We start from the raw sequence: 9,584 nt of genomic DNA on the forward strand, positions 1-9,584 counted from the left end.
TTATTGCCTGAGCCCCAGGGCCTCGCGGATGAGCTGAAGTTTGTCTTCGTGCATCTTGCGACGTTCCTGGCGTTCTTGAGTGCGCTCAGCTCGCCGCTCAGCACGCCTCTTCTCCTTTTCATTTTCCCGTTCTTCCCTGCGAGCCATTCGCTCTGCACTAATAGCCCGCATTTGGTCAAAAAAAAAATTGCATCTGTTGCATACGACTGGTGCTAGCGCGGAATTCCCTTTTCTTGACTTCTGCCGACCCTTTTGTGCTGTCCCCACTTTCTGAACTGTTCGTCGCAGTACTGGAGCTCTCAAGTAGAGGTGAGGGCGGATCAGCTGAACTGTCAGCGCTTGATGATGCCGATGGCTTGTAGGTCACTCCAAAAGAGTCCCTTTGAACCTCTGGTTCAAGACTGTCATCTATGCTCTGAATTTTTCTCATTTCATCGTCAAATGGGACAGGACAAGGTGAAGCACCTGATTTGTTATTGTTATCACTTGCCTTTTTCTTCTGCCTCATCACCGTTTTGTAACGATTTTCACATTGCTGTGGCGTTTTGTGGCATCCAAGCACAGTGGCCAAATCCTGGGAAACCTGTTTTAAAAGCATCTTCTTGTTCTTAAACTTTTTGAAAGGACCAACCTGAGGAAAGTATTTGTAATAGTAATCTAACATAAGTTTTGTTTCTCCTGGTGTCCACTCAGGAGCGGAAATAAAGAGAAGGCCAGTTTACTAAAAGCGTAAAATGTTTTAAGCAGTGCAGTTGGCACAAGCTCACCTCCACCGCCTCTTTTCACTCCTGGCGCTGGCTGCAGTCCCCTCTCGCCGGCATCGGACCCAGCGGTGTTCTCTGCGCGTGAACATACAATCATGGGCGTCCGGAAGAGGGGCGGTGCCCCCCCCCCCCCCGCCCCCTCGGGAATTACGGATATCATTCATGCACTAGTAGAAAACAAATACACAGCTCTTGATTAGCAATCTTAGGTGATATTAAGTTATTCAGATTTTGCCTATTGATTTCAATTTTTTGTTAATTAATAAATTCTAATGTTTGTTCTCCAAGCCTAGAACTAATTTGCTGCTTCTAATTTTTGTTTCATGTGCGCAGTTTAGACCACAAATAGTTCCTTTTTGGTGCTAACCTACTGCCTCCCCCATACCCGGCCATCGGGTGCACCCCCCTGGAAAAAGTTCTGCGGACGCCCTTGCATACAATTGCGACTGCGAAAACTCTGCCAAGCACCTCCTTTCTGCGCCGCAACGTAACCACAAAAATTTGTCAGTTGGCCCACCCGCATAATTAGATAAAGGCAAACAAGCGGATTACTATCGCACCTTGGTTAATAACGTATTTAGTCAAACATGCATACACAGCAATCTGGGCGCATCGACAGATAAAAGGGGCAATAAACTGCATAAGAAGGTTTGACAGTATAGCGAGAAAGTGCGGCGCCGTTCTCGTCCGTCGTTGCGTCACGCCGCGACGCCCCCGTTATCCGAAATAGTCCATTCGGCGCGAGAAACTGTGAGCAATGAAAGAAATGGACGAAAACAATCGTCAGATATGGCCCCATGCATAGTAGTTATTGTCACTTACCGTCGGGTCTCTCTTCAATGTTCTCACGAGAGGCCAAGGCATCGATGGAAGCTGTGGTGAACACAAAGAAAGCGCTGGTATTAGCGCTGTTATGTTTCGCAGCCAATTTTTAGGATAGACGACGCTTACCTGGTGTAGCAGTTAGCGGAGAAGCATTTACCATGGCCATGAACAGCCGCTGCGCTTCTTCACCCATCGCAAGCTAAAGACGGCGACAGACACAAAACTGGCACGGATTGTTGACTGCCGCGAGCGCGCGACGGGATGCAGACAGCGCGAGCGCGGGAAAAAGTTTGGTCACATGACACTTGACGTCACGCGCTCTCCCGTGCTGCTCTGCTCTCGGGGCAGCGTGCATGTTCCATTCGCGAGACGAGGACCCGCGTACCCTCTGCTCTCGTGCACTACTCCAGCTGCTCGCTGCTCTCGCTCCTGTTCACCCAACGGAAACCGGCATAAGTGCTTCTCGAACGCAGTAATGGTAAACACCAAAAGACCATTTCTTTGGCGGTCTTACTTCATGTTTGCCTACACTCTATCGGGTGGACAGCTATCATAGTCCTCCATAAAGTCAGAAATGAAATTTCAATAAAAAAGACGGCCAGGTAGGAAGACACCATCTTTGCCTGTTTACAGGAGGTATTTCAAGGCCTGGGTTGGGAACAGCTGGGGTAAGAGGTAATAGAGAATGCCTAAGTAATGCACGATTCGCTGATGACACTGCCGTGTTAAGTCACTCAGGAGATGAACTGCAAAACATGGTCATTGAGTTAGGTACAGTAGAACGGTAGGTCTAAAAATTAATATGCAGAAAACCAAACTAATGTTTGTCAGTCTCAAAAAGGAAGATATATTAGGCTGGGGCAACCTAAAAAGATTGAAAAATAATGAGCCCCTGCCTGCGCCACCTAAGAACAACAGGCTTAATCCAATTTGAAAATAAATGAATAGGCCCCAGGGCAATGTTGAAATTTTATCACCCGTAGGTATGGAAAATCGAAAAACTGCGACCCACAGCCGGTGGAGCGGGCCCGGGAAGACTTCCCTGATCTCCCCTGGGATGTAGCGGAGAGGATGGGTAAAATGGATAACCTGTATGGTTGTCGGGAAAGGGCTTATGGGCATAGGGATGGGAATAGACACTGCGAGTTTTTGGCTCTCAGGCTTCGAATGTCTTGACTTCATCGCTGGCCTTCCTAGCCGGGACAGGAAGGGCGTCAAGAATGCCCAATGGTACGGCCCCACTCATGGAATGTCCGACCACCCACCAAACGCAACGGGCTACGACCACCGGAGACAGGAGAACCTAACCGGGGGTCAGCTACCTCGGGCCGCTCCACGACTTTCAGGGTATGTTTCGTAGCAGCCAGCTACTAATCGCCGAGTGTTTTTCCTGGTTTTTCAGACACCGCAAGTATGTGTGGTGCGATCCAGCCAGTAGAAGCTTAGGTCGCCACCCTATCGGCCCTCCGGCCCTCGGCACTATGACGTAACACTTCCGAGGGGGGGGGGGGACACTTGTGCTGCCAACAAACCATCCATGCAAATATTTTCTCCCCCAGCTTGCTCCACGCCTACTAAGGACGGAGTGTTCAAGGCTGGGCAGACCGGGCCACAAACCAAGAACGTGGCTTAGGGTGAGGTGACCCGGGCCTACTCCGCTGGTACTCCACAACATCGTCGGTTTTCGCACTGGTCGTACTACGGCCCCCTACCTCGGCGTACCGCAATGAATCTGATGGCCTTCCGGTCAACCGTGAAGCTGCCTCACCGAGGACATCGCTTTCGAAGAGCCTGGCTGCTGTAAACCCCCGCACGGACCTGGCCTCTCCGTAACCAGAAACTGGGGCGTCAGTAGCCAGACGTGCACGCCCCCCGTGCGTAGGCAACTATCATGTATTTCAAAACCTTTTGCACTTTGACACATGCTTCCCGTGCCGGATTTCGTGGGTCCAGCCTGGGTGTGTCCCCAGGCCTGCCTCCGCACAGGCATCGGACCACACGAGCGCGACTGGCCCTCACAGTCGCCTGGGAGTCATTGTCCCTCCCATGGGGCTTCGCATGCCCAGAGGATGGTCCAAGGCCAACCCAACCCACCGGCCCGTATCCGATGGTGTTCCGGAAAGAAACAATTAGAACTCTTCGAAACTACAAAAAAAACGCCGCCTCATCAGCCGCAGCCGAATACGTCGACAAGCTCCGCGAGGTTCTCGGCTATCTCCGACCACAGCCGACGAGAATAAGCCACCGTCTCACTCCGTACGTGACCCCAGACATAAATAAATACAGTTGCACATGCTTTTGCGCGTGATGTCCCTGTGCACGATTCCATTTATCCCCATTACACCAACCCCTTCCGAGACCTTGAACGCCGTACCTCTACTTTCCTCGTCGATTTGAATAGACCAGGAAGCGCAATAGAGCTCGAGCGGCTGAAGCAAGCGTACAGCGACTCCCGTTTCTTGCGTTTAGGTGTCTAATGCATCTGCACTTGCGGCGCCCGCAAACAAACAAAAACCACCTGCGGCTCGTTGCATCCGCTGAAACTGCGCCTGCACGCGGAAATAACCATTGGCTGCCTTGGATTCCCCTTCGGAGGGGTGCCGCGTACTGGTGCAAATAGTGTGTTTGCGCGATGTCCTTCGTCCCCGGCGTACGTGAACTGTGGTGTTTACGCAAGGCAGCCGAGACAGCCCTGCGGGTGCTCGTGCGGCATGCGCACTTTCTTTCTCCTCCTTTTTCACCTCGACGCGGTGATCCGCGCGTCATGCTCTAGTCCATTTGATCTCACTATACAGAAGGAGATAAAAGCCTTACAGCAGCGTCGTTTGTCTAGGTCAGCTTCTATTGCATGTACCCTGCTGCTCAAACGGGACCTTGAAGACATCGGCGTTGCCTTTTTTGGAAGCCTTTAGAGGTATGTCTTGGCTGTGCTGAGCTCTAATGTGGGCGCCTGATTAGGCTGCAGGCGCAGAGAGACTCGGAACTGCGTGCGGCTGCTTGGTATTGGCAAGAGTGAAGTCATGAAGAGGAGACCAGCATCACCTCGTTTTGTCTTGTTAGGACAAAGACATTCTAATTTATTCTCTGCAGTGGTAGGAAAGATGCGGAGAAGACAAGGACAGCCTGTGCTAAAAAAAGCTCTTTAGCCTAGAACTGAGGAGAATAAAACTGCACTTGTATGTCAGATGTATTTGCCGCCCAAGAAATACCCTTTCTGCCTCAGCCTAAGCAAGTGTAACTTTATTTATCGGCATTCGTGAGGATTGTCTTCGATTCGGTTTTCAAGGCAATTCAAACTATTTCAGTAAAGTAGATACAGTGCTCATTGTCATGGTTTTGGCTATGCACTGATTTCTGAAATTTCTGCGGTGCTAACATATTTCTGGTAATGGATTTACAACGTGGACACCGTATCTGATTGTGTATGGTGGTTGCTATTATACTATTTCTTCACTTAATTGTTTGGCAGTTGCAGGAGGTAAACCCGAATAATCTTCTCTAGTATCTGGTGCCTTTTCCTAAAACCTGTTTTATGGTCCTCATACAACGCTGTAAGCTATAGGTGCAGAATAATCATTACTGCATGCGGTTCTTCACGTTGCACCGAGCAGTGTAGCAATCGTGTCGCTTGGTAACAGTTTTCTTTCTCTGCACGTGGCTTCTCTGAAAAGGCTTCCCGTGACAAGTGTTTCAGCCCATCTGTTCATGGAAAACTATCCGGTCAAGCTCACCAGAAAGATCATGTTTAGTTAGACCACCAAGATCACTTTTGAACGCAAGACATTTCCAAAAATAGTGCCATCAACCAAACTCTCTCTTTATTCCCGGTCTAATCAGTGGCCATTAGGGCATCTAATTTTCGGGCAGCAGTCGGGGTATTTTCCATTCTTCTGCGGTGTGATCAAGCACGGTGGGCTTACGGACACTTTGCCGCACCTGTAATAGATATTTTTAGTAATATCAAAAACCAGAAGAAAATTACAAGCAAGTAAAAATACAAAAGAGCTGAAAGCTATAAAGCATGTAAGCTCCAGTTCGATAACCAAGTCATAAACGCTGAGGAAATGGAATTTGTGCGCTGAAGACGATCTGTCTTTCGTGATGTCCAAAAAGCTAGTTAGTCTGGAAGATAAGGGCAGCATTTTTAGGGCCCTTGCATATCTAAGACCATTGTGAGAACACGCTGTTCGACACGAGTAAAATTAGTATTATGTTTAGTTCTTTTTCTTTTTGTTCTTTTTCTTTCCTTTTCCCCTTTAATTCCCTCTCCACGTGTAGTGCAGCCTACTGGGCATCGTCTCGTTAACCTCCCTGCATTTCCATTCTTTGGTTTCTCTCTCTATCTTCTCTCTCTCAGCTAAGTAAAGCAGACCTCTAGAGGACCTGCGACCAGCGTCGTCCGGTCTCCTTCCACTGCAATGGGCCGACTCACATCCTCCTGCGCTGCCCTTATAAAAGAATGGGCCTGCGTGGCTTTTACTAGGACGCACCCAACCCCAACCTGGCCAGCGGCCGCGCGAGGTAGAAGACTACTTGCGTCGAGCTGACTACCCGCAAGGAAACCCGTCAAAGTCGCCGTCATCTACACAGTTTGCATCACTACGTCGTAGCTATGCAGCCTCTGTGGCCCCAACCTCGTTCAGGCGGGGTTATCCTCGTTCTGTGTACAGAATAATGTTTTCGTGAAGAATACCTTCGCACGTAACAAAACAGCTTACCTCCTTGTTGTACACGCGAGGCTTCGCCGCAAAGTTCTTCAGGTTTTACGCGAAGAGTCGACAGTTGTGCGTCCGCCGCATTCATGACATACAAGTATTCCTGGCCCCAACTATCTGCCGATGCCGCACGTTGTGTGAAAAACTTCTTAAATTGTCAGCGACTTAATACCCCTCCCACCAAACCACTAGAATTTCTGAATCTGAACCCTAAGAGGTTCCTTAGCGCAAAACAAAGAAGGGACACAACGCGAGCGCTATTCTGCCATTCCAATCGAAAAAATTATGCCAATTATGATATGTATGCGTTTTTCCCTGCTTGTGACATTAATCGCCATCCCGTTTCCCTGGTTAGCACGTTCGCCTACTGCATTCGTGTCAAGGTTAAACCCAGTGATGTCCAGGCGCTGTTTGGGGCCTTTCTTTTTTCCATCAATCATGCGAGTCGGATGTGCAAGATTATTCAATCGGAGTGGCAAAATAGCGCTCGTGTTGTGTCCTTTCCTTGTTGTACGCTATGGAACCTCATCTTTATTACCCACCGGCCGGAACCCTGACCATTCTGAACCCTACTGAGCCCTGTCAGAGCCCTTCCAGCAGATCAGCACAGACTTGGTTGGGCCTCTTCCGACGTCAAGATCGGAAATAAATGTATCATATCAGACACCGACTACCTGCTGGCTACGCCGAGGGAAAGGACTTGCGAAACGGAACAGAAAAAGAGGCCGCCAAATTTTTTGTGGAATGCATCCTTCTACGACACGGCACACCCCAATTGCTCATCGCGGAGAGAGGGAAAGCATTAACGGTGAAGCTGACGCAAGCCATCCTGCGCTACAGTCAAAGAAGCAACCGTGGAACTCAGCATACCATCCGCAGACCAATGGACTTACGGAGCGTCTGAACAAAACAATCGTTCTATGCTCACCGCGTATGTCGATACCGAACACAAGAGTTTGGACATCATACTGTCATGCTGCCTTTCATCGCCTTCGCCTACAATAGCACACTGCAGGAGAAAACACACATGACTCCTTTTAGGCTCGTCCATGGTAGGGAGACCACGAGCACACTGAACGCCATGAGGCCCTACGTTACTGGTGAAGATAACGTCGACTCCGCCGTTTACCTACAGCGCGCAGATCGAGCACGGCACCTGGACTCCCCGCGCATTAAAGACAACTGCGCATTGACGCTCTGCGCTACAATATACTACAGTGCTATGAGGACAGGAGAACTTTTATTGTCTAACAGAAAGAGGGTAGCCAGAGGGCTACCCGCCTAGACGACAGCCGAAAGGTCTTGACTATTGGCGGTGGCTTTGGCTAGTCGGACGAGTTGTATCTGAGTCGCCGGGTCGCAGCTCTGTAGTAAAGCGTCCCATTGGTCTTTCGTCTTTATGCCTCGTCCCTCCCGGGGGCATGAGGACGTCCCCGTAGTATCTGGTCCAAAGTGGCCCTAAGTTCGCAGTTTATTCATTATTCTGAAAATTGCCCTGAGCACAAGACTCCAGAGCGCCCGGTATGGAATACAAGCCGGGTGAGTGTGGGTCGGCGTGGACGCCCACTCTTCGCTGCGGAATGAGTGAAAAGGTTTTGCGCCGCTACTTCGGCTCGTACTAGATCTTTCATCGACTTGGAGAGCTTGACTGCGAAGCAGACCCCGAAGGAGCGAAAGCGTCAGCGTCTCTGCAGCGCCGTGCACGACCAAACATTTTATAGGAAGAAGTAGAAGGCGCCGACTAAAAGAAAGGATGGGATGACGTTTCGGCTCCCGACGGGAGCCTTGTCACTTTCGCCATGTAACATCCCGACAAAACTGGTTTCCGTTAGCCTCTAAACTTTAAACATTCCGTATGTTTTGAACCTAAGGCCACCGTATGCATGCTATTGGACACTGTGCTTGCATTTTTTTGTGATTGTTTTCGCATTATCATTGTTTATTTTTCCCCACATTTCTTTTCGTTGGGTAGCATCGGGTCGATGCTTCGTTAAGAGGGAAAAGGGGAGGTACGATGCATAATTAATTATCGTCATTCATTCTTCAAAGGCGCCTCACGAGGCTTTATCGTTTCATTTCTGATGCATGACGCGAGCAATATGATCTCGCTTCAACGTTGCCAGGCGAAGCTGTTCTCTGTTCAAGTCCAACAATTTCGGACAAAAATCTTGAATAATGCAAAATTGTAAGATACTTTAGCGGTAGCATTGATGGTTATGGTTCATTCTTCTGATATGTAGCAAATTTTTTTTTCGAAGTTTTCCACCAGTCGCATAGAGCAGTTAAGACTCTCATTTAAAACCAATGGGGAATGCTTTTGACGATAGCAATAAGTTTAATAGAAGCAAAAATTCTAGACAACCGCCGGGAGATCTCTAGATATAGTTATTCTTATCGCGAAATCTTACATATTAAGAAATAATTGCGTTCATAAAAGGTTTCCCCCTCAAAAATATTTTTGTCCAGAATTGCTGGGTATTATCTACACTGTTGTGTTTACTTTGCAGCCGTACTTCGAAAGTCTGTTGTCAGCTTTAAATCGAGCACAGCCGAGGGCACCGGCATTCTATTCGGCGACCGTCCGCCGAGCTCGCTTGTTGCTTTTCTTGAAAAAGATCGGTCCTGCGATCGAAACGTCGACTAAAAAAAATATTTCCTTAAATGAAGCGTATACTTCTCTGTATAATATTTTAAGCAGTCAAGTACCTCATATTTTCGCAACACACACACACACACACACACACACACACACACACACACACACACACACACACACACACACACACACACACACACACACACACACACACACACACACACACACACACACACACACACACACACGCGCGCGCGCGCGCACGCACGCACGCACGCACGCACACACACACACACACACACACACACGCACACACACACGCACACACACACACACACACACACACACACACACACACACACACACACACACACACACACACACACACACACACACACACACACACACACACACACACACATACCGTTTTGGATAGAATAATAAAAGTTAAAGAATTATGAGTTCATCACTTGCGGCTGCTCAAAGGCAGGCTTAAATGTGCGAACCCGTTGTAGAACCAAGAGAGGGAGGTAACAAGGACTCGACCATTGGAAGCCACCTTGGAGCCCATGCTCGGTGGCGCTAGCTCGAGCCAAGGCGGCACTTCACTTTATTTCATATTCACTTTATTCATATATATTCACTTTATACATATTAATATATTCACATCTTCATAAGCACATT

At 48.8% G+C, this 9,584-nt stretch overlaps 1 pseudogene; it reads right to left on the reverse strand.

Moving 5' to 3' along the window:
* Positions 1 to 3,366, reverse strand: LOC144102626 (uncharacterized; annotated as a pseudogene).
* Between the last annotated feature and the right edge of the window lie 6,218 nt (positions 3,367 to 9,584).

Source organism: Amblyomma americanum, chromosome 8, assembly GCF_052857255.1.
Source record: "Amblyomma americanum isolate KBUSLIRL-KWMA chromosome 8, ASM5285725v1, whole genome shotgun sequence".
In the NCBI taxonomy this organism is placed as follows: Eukaryota; Metazoa; Arthropoda; class Arachnida; order Ixodida; family Ixodidae; genus Amblyomma; species Amblyomma americanum.